Source organism: Delphinapterus leucas, unplaced genomic scaffold (genome assembly GCF_059928025.1).
Source record: "Delphinapterus leucas isolate spDelLeu-1000000601 "Yukka" unplaced genomic scaffold, BTC_Dleu_Yukka2 spDelLeu_asBTCV2_sq67, whole genome shotgun sequence".
NCBI lineage: Eukaryota > Metazoa > Chordata > Mammalia > Artiodactyla > Monodontidae > Delphinapterus > Delphinapterus leucas.
Genome location: NW_028322276.1, coordinates 144535 through 153912, shown reverse-complemented (window position 1 = coordinate 153912; position 9378 = coordinate 144535). Strand labels below are relative to the sequence as shown.

The 9378-nt window shown below is 34.7% G+C and overlaps 1 long non-coding RNA gene across 1 annotated transcript; it reads left to right on the top strand.

Annotated features, from left to right (window-relative positions):
• Positions 1-3101: 3101 nt before the first annotated feature.
• On the top strand, positions 3102-7613 carry LOC149743820 (uncharacterized). The gene is made up of 2 exons (XR_016391722.1): positions 3102-3272; positions 4672-7613. It is a non-coding gene; the product is annotated as an uncharacterized LOC149743820 (long non-coding RNA).
• The last annotated feature ends 1765 nt before the right edge of the window (positions 7614-9378 follow it).

Below are 9378 nucleotides of genomic sequence, written 5' to 3'. Positions count from 1 at the left end.
AGCTTTCTTTTATTTGGAAGCATCAATTTGTTTTGTAGATTAAGTATGGCCAAAATAATACTACATAAATGAAAAAAATACTGTGCAGCAACAAAAACTTATCTAAGTCATCTGTTTGGAAAGAAGTATATAGTAACTTCCTTTGGACAGTCTGACATGTGGCTCTCCTACCTCATCCCATGTTCCAGCAGCCCCTCATGATAACTTTGACCTGTTAATGTGGTTAGTTAAATTTATGGATTTCCTATTTATTGAACCAATTCATACATTCCTAAAATGTACCTTAATTGACTTCTGTTATTATATTAGTGTCCTGATGGATTCCCTTTGCCAATACATATATTTTAGGATTTTAGTATCAATATTCGTGAGATCTATAGTTTCCTTTCTTAGTATTTTCTTTGTCAGATTTTGGTGTTAGCATTTGACTGCTTTATAAAAAAAATCGGGAAGCTCTTTTTCTGAGTTTTGGAACAGATTAAATTGCATAAGTGTTATTCTTTCATTTAATTATCAAATACATATTTACTGAACATTCACTGCGTGCCAGGCATTGGGCTGATGCTGGGTAATCACAAGTAGACAAAACAGACATGATTCCTGTCCTCATAAGGCTTGGTTTATTAGGTAAATAGACATTAGTGAAATAATTATGATTATGTAATTATAAACCATGATAAATACTCTGAAAGAAATCGTTGAAGATCTACTTTGACTGTTCTTTTCATGTATTTGAGTGAATGGTTATGGCGTTAATACACACTAAAAATTAATTCTTTTAAAATTAATATTTGTTGAAGATTTGATATGTAATTAGTTCTGTGATAAATACATAAGTAAATAAAATGAGGTCTTCATAATTATAAAAGTTAAAATAAAAATAATGGTGATAGTAGCTACCATGGTAGGTGGTATATTGCACATTTTTTGATTGAAGAAATTAAGACTTACATTAAGTAGACACTTCAGTTATGTCTGTGACACCTCCAGTTGTACACTCCTCTGGAAATTCCACTAAGATTATAGTAACAGAGTAAAGATATAAATCCACAAAGATCAAGAGAGTGAGAAAGGAGAAGATAAATGAAATCAGTATTTGGGAAACTACAAAAGAAGGTGGTCAATTACTAAATGATTTAGTGGATTAGAGAATGCTGAAGGCTGAAGAGAGGTAAGCCAACAAGAGAAGCAAGCCGATTCCCTCCACAGAATCTGGAAAAGGCTCAGGATTTAGAGGTACCAAGTACTTCTCAGGGCAGGAATATGGGTGGAATAGAAATAGAAGTATCTGTAAACTGTGGTATCTTTAAAAAGAAAAGAGAAAATACAACTTACGTAAAAGAAGAGATTCTTTTTTTAAAAAAGGGAGAGAAATTATTCAGGAAGCAAGAAAGGATTAGATAATAAAGCTGAAGAACTCTCCTAAAAAATAGAATAGCCACAACAATTAGACAAAAAGAGTGAGAAAGTATTTAGAAAATAAAGGTCCAGTCAAGAAAGTTTTTCATCTAATCCAGTGGCAGGAAGAAAAATCTATAACGAAATCAGTACTATAGATATGTGGGAGAATCTGGAACATGATACAGTGGGTAGCCAGTGATACCAACAGCCAGTGTCATTGAGATGGGATATGTCATGAAAGGTTTCAGAGAGGTACTGATACCTGAAATCTAAGTAAGTATTCAAATGATAAGCCAAAAAAGGGCACTAGTGTATACATTTTCAGGGCAATAGAAATAGCAAATGCAGAGGTGGAAACACGATACACACGAGGAACTGCAAGCAGTTCATTATTTGAGAAATTCAGTATACTTTACAAAAAATAGCATGTATAGTTTTATAATAGTACACCTTTTTTCAAAAAGGATTTGAGGTAGAACTGTGTGAATATATTTAAGATTCTTTAGAAAAAGTAGCAATATTGATTATATCGTTCATTATGTCAAGAGGGGAGAATTAAATTGGGATTCAGGAGACCAGGATTCTAGTGCAGACCTACCACTAACTTGTTGAGACCTTAGTGTGATAATGTTGTTGACTGCCTTCCCAGTAATCACCTCCCTTTTTCTTCCCTTCCCCCAAACCACAATTTTGTCTAGCTTTTGGGGTGATCCCATGCTTCAGGAGCAGCTTGGGCGGGTGAGAGTGGGGGGCTGTGTGACTCTTAGTTACTCTAAGCTCATTATGGTAATTCCACTCTCTTTGGTTAGTGATTGTTTTAGGAATAAACGTGTGACTCAGTTCTGGCCAATGAGTTGAGAATGGGGTGCCTGCAGAGAGAATTCTGGGAAAGCTTTCTCACCGAGGACAAAGGAAAAGATGCCCTCTCCCTGCCTTCATCTTATTCTAGCTCTGAAGATGTGTTTGAGCCCAGTGTACGGATGCAACAGAGCAGTTTTCAGGCTTAAGGGTTCCCTCCTCTGCTCCTGAAGCTGAGGATTGTTTTTAAAAATATGGTGCCTTTGTTGCTACTCCTTTTCTAAGTTGCAAGTGTAATCTGGTTTGGGAGGGTCTTTACTTCCAGCTCTGCTTTCCTCTTTGAGACCACTGTCACCAGGAGATACAGCCCTTGCTTTCCAAAGGTCACACACTCACTCTAGGAGTATTTTGTGAGCGCATTCTAAGATCTCCAGGCCACCGGGACACTTTCATCATAGAGACTTTTTCTCGTTTGTCTTGATAAAATGCAGGGTATAGCATAGTACTAGGCACATAATAGTCATCACTAATAGTTTTGTTTAATGAAGGGTGAATCAAATATTACTTATTTAGGGGTGGGGAGAGGTTTTATTTGTGTTCTATTTGATTTTATTATTTCCAGCCAGTAGAACATGGGTGTGGTTCTATAATCTGTGCATTTTGAAAGGTTTTTTTCAATGAGGCAAAATTGATTCCTGTTTATCTCTGCGAAGAAAATTTTCTTTAGAAATTAAAGAATTGGGGGAAAACCACTTCAATCTATGTGTGTTACTACTTCTTATACAGCAAATTTAGCCTTTAGCTCTGGAGACTTGACAAAGAAGGGAAACATTACAAAATTGTACCTAATGCAAACTAGATGCTCAGTAAACATTTATTTATATAGTAGATATGCCTGAAAGAGAACTATTCACTTTATGATTTAATTTTTTCTTTTTGCATTTATGACATTAGCAGAGAACAGGACTATGTCAAGAAGTCCGGGGGTATACTTGGTGCAAATGAATTAAGACCACCCTCCCAGCTCCATTCCCTGTGAGAGAAGACCGAGACAAGGTTCATATCAGAGAAGAGTGGGTATTAAACTAAATGCTATAAGCTATTACTAATGAATCCAAAGCTGCACAGTACAGTTTTTTAGATTTTAATTTAGATCATGTAAAATGAAAGGACTTTTTTAAAAATTCTAACTTCCAGTAGCTACAGATTTCTTATAATTATTAGTCCAAAATTGATAGGTGATTAAGTTTGCAAATTGCATCAGAAAAGGTGTGTGTGTTCAAGAGAAATTGTCACACTCCTCTATTTGTATTTCTTTGAAATTATGATTTATTTTACTTGATTTTAAATTGAGATATTTTAAATAGTAGAAGTAATACATGCTTATGTAAGAAAAATCTAAATTGTAGTGATATATATAAGGCAAAAGTATAAGTTCTCCTTTTTGTCCACTCCCCAATCACCATTGGTGTATATACTGTTAACGGTTGGATTTCCCATCTTTTCTACATCTTTTTCTGTATACTTCCAAACACATAATTTTTTATGGTTTTTTTTTTTTACCAAAATGACAGATAATACATGTTATTCACTCAGTAGTATACAATAGATATCTTTGTACGTCAGTATATACAGATTTACTTTGTTTTTATTTAGTAAGTGCAAGGTGTTTCCCTATTGATGGCAATTTAGGTTGTCTCCAGTGTTTTTGCTGTTATAGGTGTTGGTGCATGGAACACCCTTGGACATATAACCCCTGCACTTATGCTAATATTTCTGAGGAATAGATTCCCAGAAATGGAATGGTTATTTGGTATGCCCATTTAAGTTTTTGTTACTTTCTGCCAAATTGTGTTCTAAAAAAGCTGTATATATCTTAAACTGGCAGTCCTTTGATATCTTAAAGGTAAGGGTAGTACATTTTAGGATTAGGTGATTAAAGAATGGGCTGTTCCTTCAACAACTGTCAAATGACCTACTTAGAGGAGATACAGTATATAGGCATGGAGAGTATTAAAAGGTGTAGGTTGCCTTCTACTAATAAGGGCCTTTAATGGCACATATTGTTGGGTTCTTAGTGTTTCTGTCTCTGATAAGTGCTATTGCTTAGTTCACAAACAGGAGTTGTGGTCATGTAAGTCTGGGGGAGATGGAGAAGTGGCTAGATTCTGTTAGATTACTGTGACACCTAAGTTGTTGACGTTTGTTCATCTCATTATTTGCTTTCAGACCAGATGCTTATAGAATGGAAAATAGATACCTGTGGTATAGCATCAGAAGCTGGTTTATAATTTTTTTATCTCTCTTATTAGAAGTTATAAAGAGAGAAAAAAGTGTCCCGAAATCAGACACTCAGTATCCCTGTCATGGATTTTGAGATGGGGGAGATTGATGCAGGGCGCTTTGAGCAGAATCCAACTTGTTGTGTCAAGCTTGACCTAACTTTTTTTTTTTTTTTTTTTTTTTTTGCAGTACGCAGGCCTCTCACTGTTGTGGCCTCTCCCATTGCAGAGCACAGGCTCCGGACGCACAGGCTCAGCGGCCATGGCTCACGGGCCCAGCCGCTCCGCGGCATGTGGGATCTTCCCGGACCGGGACACGAACCCGTGTCCCCTGCATCGGCAGGCGGACTCTCAACCACTGTGCCACCAGGGAAACCCAAGCTTGACCTGACTTTTAAGATCCAATCCACAAATGGCAGAGAAACGTGCCCAAAGCCAGGTGCTACAGGAAAGAATATTAACTCAGTTTTCAGAGCCATTTTGATTCAACTTCAGTTTTTTCCATGTGCTCTTTGTTGATCACTTAAACCGTAAGGGACACTCTTTATGCTTTACAGACAGGTACTTTTCAAGTTACCTTCTTAGATGTTGCTTTAGATTTCTTTGTGGAATAGCCCCCTCTTCTTTCTCTTAATATTCTGATCATCTTGAATGTTAAACTAGAGCATGTGCATTGCTCAGCAAAAAATGAAACTATCCATTTATTTAATGCTCCTCGTTTTGTACGCTTGTTTTAGGCGGTTAAATGAAAGCGCATTGTGTGGGAAGAGACAACGTCAAATGATTTATCAGTAAAATTCTCATTATGTCCTTAATTATAGAGCAGGAAACTTGTGCTTTCTTGAGAGTATAATTGAGGTCATTTATTATGAAGTCATGAAAGATTCAGGGTTTACTGTGGTTTTCCATTAACTTCTCTTTTGATATGCTTTTCCTTCTGCCAACTGTAAAATTATTACTTTTCTAACATATGGCTATTTGGAGAGTGCTGACATAAAAAGGAAGCATTTTTAACCATAAATAAATGGTTTTAGAAGTTACAGTATAAAAGTACAAAATAAGTCATTTCTTACTTGTTCCTCCTTGTTTATTTTAAATCATTACCATTAGTCCTAGCTTTATTGGGAGCAGTACTCCCCACATTGTATTAGATGGGGTCTTTTAAATTGCATTATTTCTCACAGTTTTCAGTTTATTATTGTGCGTTGACGCTCAAAATTGGGGATATATGTAGTATTCAGTACTTGTGAAACTTATAATCTATTAACATCTTGCAGAATTTAGGGAAGTTGATAATCATAGATTGGTCATTTCCAAAGCGATGACAACTTTTATTTCTTTCACTTGTAAGCAACATCTTTCACAAATATTGAGCCTCATGGTATAATTAGATTCTTTAAATATTATATTGCCTTTTAAAAAATTTAAATACTAGGTTTCCAAAATTATAATTTTTAAAGGAATCCTGATTTGCATTTGAGCTAGCTGTACAGATTATTTGTAAAAGGAGTTTGCAAGTGCATAGGCTTCCCAGTTTGTTTTGAGGAAGTAGCTAAAGAAAGCCATAATTTTTTAATTGTTATCACTGGTGTTTTGCTGTTTGAATCTCTTTAGAATATCCATATTTTTCACAGCACTGGTATACCGATATTGAAAGAGAGAAGGTGAAACTGAGGAAAAATCAAAGTCAGATACAATCGATATAGATCAGATGTGCCAACTTCAGAATATTCTTAAGTGTTTCATCCTCTTTTCTTTCTTTCCTTGCTATTTATAATCTTTTATTTTTGATACGATGAAGTATTATTATCAAAATCATTTTTAAATTACCTTGGGAATTGAAGCATTAGGACAGTTTAGTCCAAATGAATTTTACTGAAATGTTTGTTTTGATTTCTGTAATAGTCTAGGGTTTTTTAATCTGTTGTTCATAAATTAATTTTAATTAAAAAGCTTATGTTTTCTTTAACTTTTGAACTCTAGTGTAATTGGCAGAGTCCTGGTATAAGTAGGAAGCCAGATTAATGTACTTATTTATACTGTAAGGCCCAAACTTCCAGTCTTACATAAATTATTCTCTCTATTATTTACAAATAATCAGTGTGTATCCGCCCCCCCCAACCTTGTTAAAGAGAATAGAGAGGATGTAAATAGAAAGGAGTAAACAAATCAAATAGTTCAATGTTATGAGAACTCATTAGGCTCAGTTCTTGCTAAGTGAGGACTGGTAAAATCAAAAGACACAAGGGCTCAATCAAGAGAATTACTGGATTGAGTCAGTAGTTCTCAATTAGGAAGCATGCCTCTCATGGGAGGGGTATACCAGCATCTTTGGGATAACACATGGGTATGGTTTGAAGAAAGCACTTTCAAGAAAAGTAATAAAGTTTTATTTTTGTAAAATGATGATTTTATAATACAGCCCATAAGAAGTAAATTTTAATAGACATGTACAGGCTGGTGAGGAAGCCCCAAAGAAACATGATTTCTAATGTGTTTGCTGAGTGTGCAGTAGTAGGCTCCTTCCAAGGAACCTAACAGACTTCCTTGGGGATTTGGTGAGAAGACAGGAAGGGTAAGTTTATCAAAATGTGGCTTAGGTTTAAAAAAATTTAAGAATGAGAAGCATTGGTCTAAGCAGTTGCTGACCACCAACTTGACACTACAGTTGCATCTGCTTTTACCCAGTGTGGCTACAGCGCCCAGCTTGAAACCAAAAGGGATTTATTCTTGCATTAAAAGTCATTCACCCTCAGTTATAATCCATTTAGGTTATTTTCACATGTGAGATCTTTTAAGATAGTCCAGATATGGTAGCCAAAACACATTGTAAATGTCTTAATTATACAGGAAGGAAATAGATGATTATTTCCTATTATCATAGATGATATATTTCCTGTATCAGTATTCAGTGATATTTAGTGTGCCACTTTTCCCCATCCTTTGGTTATCTTAAACAGTTGCATTATTTTTGTTTGTGTTTTGCAGTTTTTGAGACAGTGTCCTTGAGTTCAGACTCTCTCTTCCAGAGGGCAGTTTCAATTCTCCATACTTCTTACTTGGACTCTGCATCTGAGCATGGTTTTCAGTACAGTCAAGTGACTGGTGAAAAATGACATTTTCTTAAATGAGGTGAGGTGCTTGGTACACACTGTGTCTGTTTTATTTTAGTTTTAAAGAAAGAGACCCATTATTTTTGATATATAAGCCTAGTTCTTTTTAGCTATCCCATTTCAGCTGAAATAAAAGATCCTTGGAAATAGTCACTTGAAAGGTAATTATAATATATTCTAGGGAATAGAAAAATAATAAATTTCATTAGTCTTTTAGCAGGAGGAATTCAGATGATGCATTTTTAAAAGTTAATTTTCAAGGCAAAATAACATGTTTATAACATTTGATTATTCTCTCCTTATACGGTACAAAACTCTTTACCAAGAAAAAAAAGCAAGTAACTGTACTCACGAAGAACTTCAAGAAACTTACGGGTTTCTTCTGTTTGAAACTGAAAATCAGGTAAGGGAATTCGATCGTAGAAAAGTAATTTTGTGATGTTAATGTACAAAATTAATTATATCATTAAAGTTAAATATTGGTATTTTAGGTCTATAAAGTTTGTAAGATTACCAGTTCATCAGTCTTTTTTGTTAGTTTGGTGGCAATGTAAATGACAGTGAAAGCTTGTCATGAAAGAGATTGGATTTCTACAACTTTCCATAGGTTTTCTTTAGTTTTATCTTGAATACATTTGTAAGCTCGTGGTGAGATTTTGATTAATACAGATTCCTTAAGTATTAATAATGACTTTTAATGGAGTGAATGGATATTTTCTATTCTCGATCATTGTTTAGATAGATATTTTCTATTTCTTGTGGAGGTTTTTCAAGTTTAAATTACATGATTTTGGGGACAAGATGAACACGTTCAGCATTCTAGTTACTTGGAATTGTTTCATGCCTTATTTTGAAAATTGAACATCCATATTGTTGGTTGTACCTAAATTGTGGAGAAGGAAACTACTGTGTGCAGGTATGTCTCCAGAGATGTGTGTGGCTTCTAGATACAGTTCAGCAATGCTAGAGATCTATAATCCAACTTAAAGTAATTCAAAGGTAGTATTTCGGTTGAGGTCATGATTTTTAAAGAACAGGGATAGATTTGCTAAAGAATAATTAACATTACCATATAACTTATGGATTATATAGTAATACTAGAGAGTTTGTTTAACTTCCAAATAAGATATGTTATGGATTCATACTAAAAAAAAAAAAAAAAAAAGCATTTGCGGAGAAGACATTTTCAAATTTAGTGATTCCCAAGCTGTAATTGAAAAAGAAATCTTCAAGAGAGGACTTATCTGTGAGCTTGTTTAATTTGGTTTTGCTGGTGACATTTTTGTTAACAGAAATAATAAAATTTCACGAAAAAGTTTGAACTGTTAATATTAACTAAAACACAATTGCCTTACGTAAGCTTGCTTTGTGCCATGAATGCATACAACGTACAGATTCTGTATTGAAAGTCTGTATATAGATTATAGTTATTTCATGGACCCTCCCAAGAACGATATGATAAGCAAAGTACGCTCTTTTGTTTAAGGCAAAGTTGGTATGTCAGCGTGGACTCTGTGTTGGCAGCAGTGCTATCAGCACTCTGGGTGACCCAGGGAAAGGTACGTCTGTAAGGAAAAGGAATCTCTTTTACAAGGTGAAGTGGGGTTTAGTTAGTTACATAAGATACCTGTGTTAAATGCTAGTTTCATTGATGATAAATAGTGATCTTTGGAAGCAGACCTTTAAACATATAAATGAGCTTTGAGTCTAAGACTTAAGGTTTTCTAATAGGAGTTATCTTTTTTAAAAGGATGGTTGGACTAGAAAAGGTACTGAAGGTATCT